We start from the raw sequence: 10,483 nt of genomic DNA on the forward strand, positions 1-10,483 counted from the left end.
GCGACCCCGGCGACTGGTCGGATCTGTTCGGCGGTGCTGGCGGGCCAGTGTACCGCACCACCGCTCCAGCATCTTCTGGTGACAGCACCGCCGGGGTGGGGTGGGCCACCACGGCATCATGGTCTCCGTTGCACTCTGTATGGCCTGGATGTCTCTCTCTGTTTCTCTCGCCATAGCTAGGAAATCGTCCACGCTTCTTCCCGCGGCGTTACGCATGAAAGGTCGTAATTCCGGTGACAGTAGCTCCACAATCACTGGCAGTATCTCGGCGACTGAGCCGCTTGTCGTCAGACGTCGGTGGAGGCGTAGCTTTTGATAAATAAAGCCTTCCACGCTTTCCCCGGCCCGCTGTGTTTGACAGTACAGCTGGTACCGACAGCTGGCACGGGAACGTGCGTCATCAAAACGGGATTCGAACCGGGTAACGAATTCGGTCCAAGACATCCGGTATTCGCCTGCCATCGCCCACCAGGCTTGGGCACTGTCCCGGAGCTGTCCACTAACTCTGTCCGTGAACTCGTCCTCGGGCACCGCGTGTCTTTATAGTCTGTCCCAGCATGCTTGCAGAAATGTGTGCGGATCTTCATGTGCTCGCCCCGTGAATACAGGTAGTGACACCGCCACGCATGCATTTCGCGGTACCGGTTCCGGTTGTGCCTCCCCATAGCGCCGCACATCGTCGTTACAGGCTGCGCACAGAAATAGTCCGTCCCTGAAATTAGCGAATTCGCGTGCAGTCGTGCAAATCCGGTGTCTGACAGTGCCGCACACATAGCACCGCGCCGTCTCGCCTGGTCGCCCGGGACAGCCTACCATCGCGCACGTCACGCGCTCCCTTATCACGGCCCGCTCTGTGTCATGGTTATATATTTCCTTTTTTACAGTCTTTTCCTTAGGGGTACACGAGCACCATAGTGTAGTGCCCTCCCCTCGCAAACTGCCCTCTCCGTGTGGCTTATGACACACCTGGCAGACCCCGTCCATATTCACGCGCACAGGTGTGTAGCATTCCGCGACCTGCGCGGCTGACCGGCCCGAGCGGTGGACCGGGACGTCAGGTGGCAGGGAACAGACAGGCAGGGCCCGCCTCCCCCCCTCCAAAGTCGGACGTCCCGTTTCCGCACGCTCTTCGTCCCGCGGAAGTTGACCCGGCGGCGCGGTGATCTTGAATGGTCCGACTCGGCTGTACTCGTCGTCGCTCAGCTGGACTCGGCTCCCGCTCGACCCGAAGGGCCCAATTCGCCTGCGCTCATCCGGCGCGATCCCTTGAAGGGGAAAAGGGGGAAGAGCGAACTCACTCGCGCGGCCGAATGAAACCCGATACCTGTGTGACGCTCTCTTATCGCTTGACGGCGCAATCTCACACCATTTTGGCGCGTCGGCTTCCGCTCCTGCGCCGCTTTTGTCCACGCTCGACTCCCTGCAGCATCCTCGCGGCTCCCGAAAGTTTTGAAAATCCGCACTTTTCATGTCCGTTTCTATGTAATAGCTCATGGTCAGCCACACTAGTTGGGCGCCATTTTGATGACGTTAGGGCCGTTCCCGTGGTTTGGAGTCGCTGCCCAGCTGCTCCGGTAGAGAGGGTACGTGCCACGTGGCAAGGGAACTACCCTAACTTAGGTGGAATAAAAGAGTTTTTGACGTTAAGGTGTGTTTAATGCACACGTCACACACTGTACATGGGCTGTCACGGCTCCCCTCTGTGACAGTCCATCAGGGCGAGGCCCGGCTCCACGCACCTTGAGCGTGACACGACATTACCAGTGACCTGACTGCCGGTGACACGACAGTGACGCGACTGACAGTGGCGTGGATGACGGTGACGTGACTGGCAGTGACGCGATTGACGATGACACGAAAGACTGACGTAACTGCCGACGCGAACGACGGTGACGTGACTGATGGTGACGTGACTGATGGTGACGTGACTGACAGTGACGCGAATGACGATGACACGAAAGACTATGACGTAACTGCCGACGCGAACGACGGTGACGTGACCTTCGCGACCGCGCTCTCTCATGCCACTTAGGCGACTCACTCGACCCACGCTCCGCGACGTCCCAGCGGCCTCCCCCCTTGCCGCGCGCACATGAATCTCCCCTCTTCCCTTCGTGTGCGAGTGCGTGGAGCCACATGGTCACAGGCGGGGAGACGCGACTCAGTCGCCCGGGAAACATATCTACAGGAACACAAGACAAAAGATATTCACACCCTCACATAATTACATAAACAAAACCTTTGTTACACTTTTGCACACGGGCGCCGACGCACACGCAAGCCTGAAGCAGCAACGGGCAATAATGGCCTCAGCGAGCCGGAGGAGCACTTGGGACGACGTCAAACTGTAATTATAAAAAAAATTGTCAGTGCCAGGATTTGAACCACATTCATATTGTTTCCTCTATTCATGAACTTGAAACCCAACTCCCTAACCATTACACTACCAACGGAAAGTTGTGGAAAATTATTTTATATCAACAGTGTAATGCCATTTTTCTTAAATTATTTTTAATGTATTCTGGGTGTCACGAATGTAGAATTAAATTTTCTGATTGTGATATGTACCATCAACCATCATTAAACGCATCGTTTTCCAAATCCATTGTACTTGTTCTGTGATCGATATGTAAATAAACGTGTCTGTTTAGCACTTGAAAATGTAACCACTGGTCACAAACAAACACTAAACTCATTTAAAATACATATAAAATTGTTTCAGCACTTAATACAGGATTTATTTAAGTTTAAAAATACGAGGTTCACGAGAATCCGCCATTTTCTACATTGCGATCAGAACAAGCAATTGTTTGAGACATGCCTGCAGTGGTCTTGGCAAAGACGATTTTATTCGTGTTCTTAAGCACGGTCTCAGCGACTATGAAACATGCTTATGCGATGGTGTTCTCAAGCAACGACTATGATACACGAGAATGCACTCTCAGAAATAAGAAATATGGGACTATCATAAGATGGTCTTCATCAAGACTGTCTTGTTTGCGATCTCTTGAGACAATCTCAAGCAACGTCTATGGCACCCAAATATTTAAATAAGAATGCATATAAGAATTTCTTGACGAAGGAATTGCTCAAGACATAAATATGAATACCACCCTAAGACTGCGTGCTTAAGCAAGAGATTGTATGATGTAATTACAGCTTGATGAAGCACTAAACTTAAAGCACAAGTAAAGACATGATCATACACGAACCTTGTTGTCTGGACTTCTTTGTTAAAAATTCTGATACTTTTCACGAGCACTTGAAACCCCAGAATTTGAGGCTATTTACAGAAGCAAGATTTAGTGAGTTCATATTGCAACATTCGAGGTGTGGTTGTATGTTGCGGTAAGAAAGTTTTTTGTTTTAATATTCTTAAATTACATCTGGAAAAACGTGGTTTGCGACCACAAAGTCGAACACCTTAAGGTACTATTCCTAAGGCGCGACTAGCCGTGCGGTTATCGTCGCGCGGCTAGAGTCGCGCGGCTCGTGAGGTTGCCCCATTCCTAATAAGCGGCTGAAAACTATACTTCATGCGGCGCGACCACAGTGCAGTTCCAGTTTGTAGCAATGGATGAACGTAACTTTAAATGGTTACTGCTGGACGAAGAAGAAGATGAAGGACTGATGATGTTGTTACTGAGTCACAACATCAAAAACATTGATGCACATGTGATGTTTAAAGCAAGACGAGAAGAGGGATTCTACACAATCCTTATTAACAGACACTTAATGAAAGACGACGCAAAATTTCGGGAGTTTTTCCGTTTAAATGTAAGGCAGTTCAATTATATTTTGGGACTAGTGGAAGATGACATCAATTTAAGTCATGCAACAAAGTAAGAGAACCAATAACACCTGCAGAGAGACTGGCCATAACATTAAGGTAAACTGTTGAACTTAATTATAAATTAAATATAACAAAAGCACTCAACGTCAATATTAACCTTAATTATAAAATTTAATTTCTAAAATAAATATTAGTATCAGGAATTGTAACTTTCAATTGCCATATTAAGTAGAGCGAATAAAATTGCTTAAAGTACAATTATCTTGCATAAAGTAGTATGAGAGAACTATAAAGACAAAACACACGGTCAATACAACTGTGGAGATGACACGAATTGATAAGTCTGGCGCCCATCCGGAAACACTACAGACACAACAGCCATTCCCGCTAGGAGCCGCACCGGGACTCGAGCCCAAGACCCCGGACGATGGCAAACTAACTACTTAGAACTGTCATAACTTAGAAGCACACAACTTAGAAACATCATAACTTAGAAAGTCATATCTTAGAACAATCACAAACTAGAAACTCATAACTTAGAAACACGTAACTTAGAAGCACACAACACAGAATCACACAACTTAGAAACATCATAACTTAGAAAGTCATTACTTATAACTATCACAAGTTATAAACTCACAACTTAGAACTGTCAACTTAGAAACACGTAACTTAGAAACACACAATACATAATCACACAACTTAGAAACATCATAACTTAGAAAGTCATTACTTAGAACTATCACAAGTTATAAACTCACAACTTAGAACTTTCATAACTTAGAAACACATAACTTAAAAACACGCAATGCAGAACCACACAACTTAGAAATGTCGTAACTTAGAAAGTCATATCTTAGAACTGTCACAAGTAAGAAACTCACAACTTAGAACTATCATAACTTAGAAACACACAACTTAGAAACATGTAACTTAGAAAGTCATATCTTAGAACTATCACAAGTTAGAAACTCACAACTTAGAACTGCCATAACGTAGAAACACATGACTTAGAAACACGCAATGCAGAAACACAACTTAGAAATGTCATAACTTAGAAATACATACAAATAGTTGAGGTTATTCCTTAAAGCTTGTATGGGAAGTAAATTCAATTGGTTACATTCCGCTGTCCACCATCGACAATACGGTTTTTTGAGTTTATTTTGCGGAATAGTACATGGGATGCTCAATATAATAGCTTATGTGACCACATCTTGAAACATGCCATAGGTAGTCTGTCTGAAGGTCTTGTGAATTTATACTGGCATTGGTTAGGTTGTGTCATATGTAAGATATGTAATCCTCCTATATACATAGGTTATGTTTATACCTTAAATTAGATGATTCTATCTTGTGTGTTTCTATGTTATGTGTTTCTAAGTTGTGACAGCATCTCACAGTATCAAATACAGCAATGAAATCTAGAAAATATGAAATGAGGATACCCTAATGATCCAGAGCTTCTCATATCCACCTTAGGAGTATGGTCACATCAGTAGTTGATCTAACACGGTGGAATCCAAACTGCTCCCTGCGTAACAGATGGTGTGCTTCCAACCACCATTTGACAAGCCTGTTTTTCAGTTTGCGTTCAAACATTTTCGAAAGACAGGACATTAGTGTTATTGGTCGAAAAGAGGAAACAATAGTAGGATCTTTGTTAGATTTCAATATCATGGTTACAATACTCTCCTTTAACTACTTTGGGATGTATCCATGTATCCATTGAATAAATTTGTTAAGACCTCGTGGGAAATTTGTATACGATTGTAGATATGTGCATAAGATATCCCATCTATTTCAGGTGATCTCTTACAGTTTAGGAGGACTGTGCTATATTTATCCTTTGTAAAGGATGGCATGTGGTTGAAATATGGTTCATTTCTCTTGTTCCGAGTATTAATCACTCTCCAAACATAAGCTGATTAAGAAATATTCGAGAGTTTACTACAGTAAAGTCTCCAGTAATGATACTTTGTTATTTAAAATGTCAAATTGAATTGTGCCTGTGCATGCAAATAGTTGAGGTTATTCCTTAAAGCTTGTATGGGAAGTAAATTCAATTGGTTACATTCCGCTGTCCACCATCGACAATACGGTTTTTTGTGTTTATTTTGCGGAATAGTACATAGGATGCTCAATGTAATAGCTTATGTGACCACATCTTGAAACATGCCATAGGTAGTCTGTCTGAAGGTCTTGTGAATTTATACTGGCATTGGTTAGGTTGTGTCATATGTAAGATATGTAATCCTCCTATATACATAGGTTATGTTTATACCCCATATACCAGAGGGGTTGGAAATCTGCAGTGAGCTGAGGGTAAAGAGGCTGGATATTGAGAGTGATTAGTTCTATGGGGAATGGTCACTGCCCATTGGATCATGGAGTATGCTCCACACAAAGTCTGCTGCCATATCCTGAGAATAAAGGGTGGTGTCAATAGTAGACGATCGTCGTGAATGTGTTCCAATATAAGTGGAACTGCCATCATTGAGCAATACACGAGGTAAATGCTGTTATTTAGTTGGCTGAGATTAATTTATCCTGCTGTGTAAACACTCACGTCACCCCACATGGTATGATGGGCATGAAAATCGCCACCTATAATCGTGTTATCAGTCATACAACAAAACAAGTCTTTCCAATTAGCAGTGCTGGTGGAATGCTGAGGCCGGGCGTAGAAGGAGAAACATTCGATTGTTTGTCTTCTTGTAGGTAATAGGTACGCCAACAATTTCGATATTTTGGCAGCAGGTAGAGAGATGTATTGCTTGACACATTAGTTAGGAATTTACAAAACAGATAGGCCCCTACTCCAAAATGAAATTGATCTTGGTTATGATACACTGTATACCCAGAAAACAGAAAACTATTATGAAGTGTTTTCAAGTTTGTTTCTTGTAGTAATATGATGTCAGTTGGAATATTAGTTAGGTAGTACTGTAATAGCCCTCACTGCAGTGAAATAGATCGACCATTCCACTGTAGCAGCATCATTCGATTTGATCATTATTAGAGCCTCTTGAATGGCTGGTGTATTTTCCGCTACTGTGTAGTTGATGTGTGGAATTTGGAAGGTAAATGCTTCTATCAACATTTTGTAAGCATGTGATTAAGATTTGTAAGCCACACTTGGAGCATTATCCCCAGTCACAGTTATGATGCTCTAGTCTGAATTTGGCATAATAATCGGCGAGGGTGGTGCGGCTGCTTCTCGGAAATGCAGAAGTGGTATGGCTGGGTCCATTTTTGGTAAGGGGGCCAATGGCGTATTTTCATTCAGACCTGATGGATAGTATTTCCTCTGATTGGGCTGGTATAAGGATATTGAATAAAAATTTTCACAAAACTCAGTAACCTGTGGAGGATTATGTTGAGGTGAGATTTGATTTGGATTGGCTGGTTCCCCATTTTTGATAACAAAAAAGAACTGATTGTATTTAGGTTTGACAGAAAATAAGAACTCGTAGATCACAACTTTATCAGGAAGAAGTTGTTCCTTGAAAGTGAGACATATTAATTTTGTAGGTATAAGTGTTACCTCACCATAATGAGACATTTGTTTAGACATGTGTTCGACTTTGGATATTTAAAAAAGAGTTTCTATACCATCTTGTATTTCCATCTCTGTAAATTCCAAGGAAATGGCATACATTAAGTACTGCCATTAGTCATGGAAATATAGCCCGCCCTAATTTCAATGAAACCATTTGTCATGCTGTGCAGTTTCTTGCCGAGTGAAATGGGATGATTCCCTACATTATTGTCCATACTTTCAACAAATACAATACATGGACCTAAACTAGATCCACTAGAGTGTAACTTGAGTTTGCACTGCATCACGAGACCTCGAGTTTAGGTCATTTTCATTATCATGAAGTGGTTGTGTCTGAACTTGTTCAGATGATATTGGTTGATTGTTGTTAGCCGGTTCCACAGTTGTTAGAGTTAAATATTCTGGTGTTCAACATACCTGAATATCCATATCTACTGCGGAGTTTCCCATTTTACTGATGGTATCAGACCTGCAGTACTAGGCGCTTGCCAGCACCATGGGTTCTCGACGATAGCTGATATAATTATCACTTAAAATTTTCAAAGTAATGAATACCAATACTATTTAACACCGAAGAATATGCTAAGGCACTGTACTAAATGTCACGAAGAATGAAAAACCCCAGACTCGCTATAGCTGTTGACACACATGTCCGAACTCGTTCGCGATTTCCGATGAACTCACTTAAATCCTAAGTGAAAGAACACCATCTCGTATTTTCATTTAGTCTAACAGGTGCGTGGTTAAGTACCTATTGTCGTTGGCTGGTCGACTGGTCCCTGAAATGATGCTATTTTGCCGGCTACTCAGGGTTCGGTAGAGGGGGGTTCGGGCCACGTGGCCGAGGGACGTAGTCTCCAGAATTAAAATTAACACAACTTGAATAAAGTTTCCTGGTTCTTTATGCACGGTAAGATGAACCCTTTACATGGGGCTGCCGCGTTTCCGCCTGTGACTATTTCTATAGGGCGAAGCCCGGTTCCGCTCACTTATATTGTACTGCAAAATACGGGACGTCCCACCCGTGACGAGTATTACCCATGCAGCAAAGACTTGAATTCGCTATGACTCGTGCAATAAGATGACTGTCTGATTGGACAACACAATGTCCGGGAGGAAACGTAAAAACACAGTACACGCGATGGCGAATATCCACTTTACAAAAATACTCCGCGACTCGCAGAACTTCAGAGAAGCACACACATTAGATAAATGACAAGATGAAAAACGCGACTGAATGACAATGTGACAAACTCGACTGAATGAAAAGGCGACTGCGAAAACTGAAATCCCTTCTGCTCGGCAAAGTCTGGAACTACAGAAAGACACCGCGCCCGTTCCAATCTCACCGTCCCGGAGCGACGTCGCAGACACGTCCGCTGTCTCTCGCGTCCAGCTGCCGACTGCCCTCCTTCCCCGCGTCTCTCCCCTCTCCACGAGCCCGCGGAACACGCTTATTGGTCACAGGCGGAAGCCATGGCCTTAACGCCTGGTGAACAATTAAAAACTTATAATACATAAAACTTCAAATAATAAAATACTCTATTTACAATAAAAGTATGTTAATGAATATTTACAATAATTAGTCACGTCCGGTCCTTATGTATTTTACAGTTGATTTCCCCTGGCGTGCGAATCTGTCTTCCCCCCCCCCCCTGCCCTAGCCACACAGCACAATCGGCGCACACGCAACACAGGGCAGGAGAAGGTGTTGGCGTGGCATAACGGGCTGTGAGAGCTGGGTCGACACTTGGGTCGTTGTCACTATAAAGTGTTCGTTTATTCGTTAGTAATATATTACATCTATTTCCTAATATAAGAGGCGGAAGTTGCGTCCACATCTGAGAGGAGCCACCGGACATGACCTGGAAGACTTCGTGCAATTAGCCAGGGAAATTGAACAAGATGTGCAGTCGCTACCGCAGGCCTTCAACGCAAGAGCCCGACAACAGGGAACGGCGCGACCACAGCACGTAGCACTAGAAGATAGGCTGGCGGTGGTGCCCTATAGAGCACCTGCAACCTCGGGCACTCCACTGGCAGGCGAGAGGCGGGAACATGCTTCTCCGGCAAAAACAGCACGCTCGCCCGACAATGTGGCACCACAGAACCGGTGCACAGAGGAACAACTGGCACAACTGCACAGGTGCAGATATTGTCAGGAAGTGGCACATCACTGGCACAACGACTGCCCAATTGGTGCGGTGCTGTGGCGAGATCGGCGTCCAGGAGCTTTCCCGGCGGGAAATGCCAACTAGGGAGCAGAATACCCATGGGCTACTGCTCCTGGATAACGGCCTCGGCATCAACCCCGATGTCCGCCCGCACAGACTCACCACCTGTCACGCCGAGCGGTGGTGCCATTCACCACTCATCGATGCCCCGCTCCGGTACTGCAGGAGTTGAGGGACGATCTCATCCTGGGGCTTCCGTGGCTCGTCCATTGACGTCAAAGATGGTAAGGTGCATGTGGGATGTGCAGGTCGCAGGACGCTCTACAGCATCGGCGGAGATAGGCCACTCATGGCCACACCAGCCACCACTGTAGGTGATTTACGCAACGAAGTCCCTTCAGAACTTGTGAACAGGTTTAACGAGGTTCTGGCACAACACCCACAGGTGTTTGCGGCTGCTGGCATGCTACGCCGCATGACGGTGACGCAGCACACCATTCCCACCCGCCCACATGAACCCAAATTTGTCAAACCCTTTGGGTTCGGACCCTACGAGCGCGAGGCAATCTTGATCCAGATAGCCGAGATGTTGCATGATGGAGTGATCGAACCGAGCGAGTCGCCCTACAACTGCCTGGTGATAATGGCGAAAAATAAGGATGGCTCGCTCAGGTTTTGTGTCAACTTCAAACCCATCAACTCCGTCACCATCCCTGCACTACCACCTCTCATTAATATCACATCGCTCTGGCAGGGCTGGGGACCCATTGCATCGTCACGTCCTTAGACCTTAAATCGGGATACTGGCAGGTGCCGTTATGCCCTGAGGACATGACCAAGACCGCATTCACCGCACCTGATGGCCGCAGGTTTCAGTTCTGGGCCATGCTGTTCGGGCTGATGGATGGCCTGCGTCCTAGATGGGTTTGTGGGCAAGTTTGCCGCTGCCTATCT

The sequence above is a fragment of the Bacillus rossius genome, chromosome 3 (genome assembly GCF_032445375.1).
Source record: "Bacillus rossius redtenbacheri isolate Brsri chromosome 3, Brsri_v3, whole genome shotgun sequence".
Lineage (NCBI taxonomy): Eukaryota > Metazoa > Arthropoda > Insecta > Phasmatodea > Bacillidae > Bacillus > Bacillus rossius.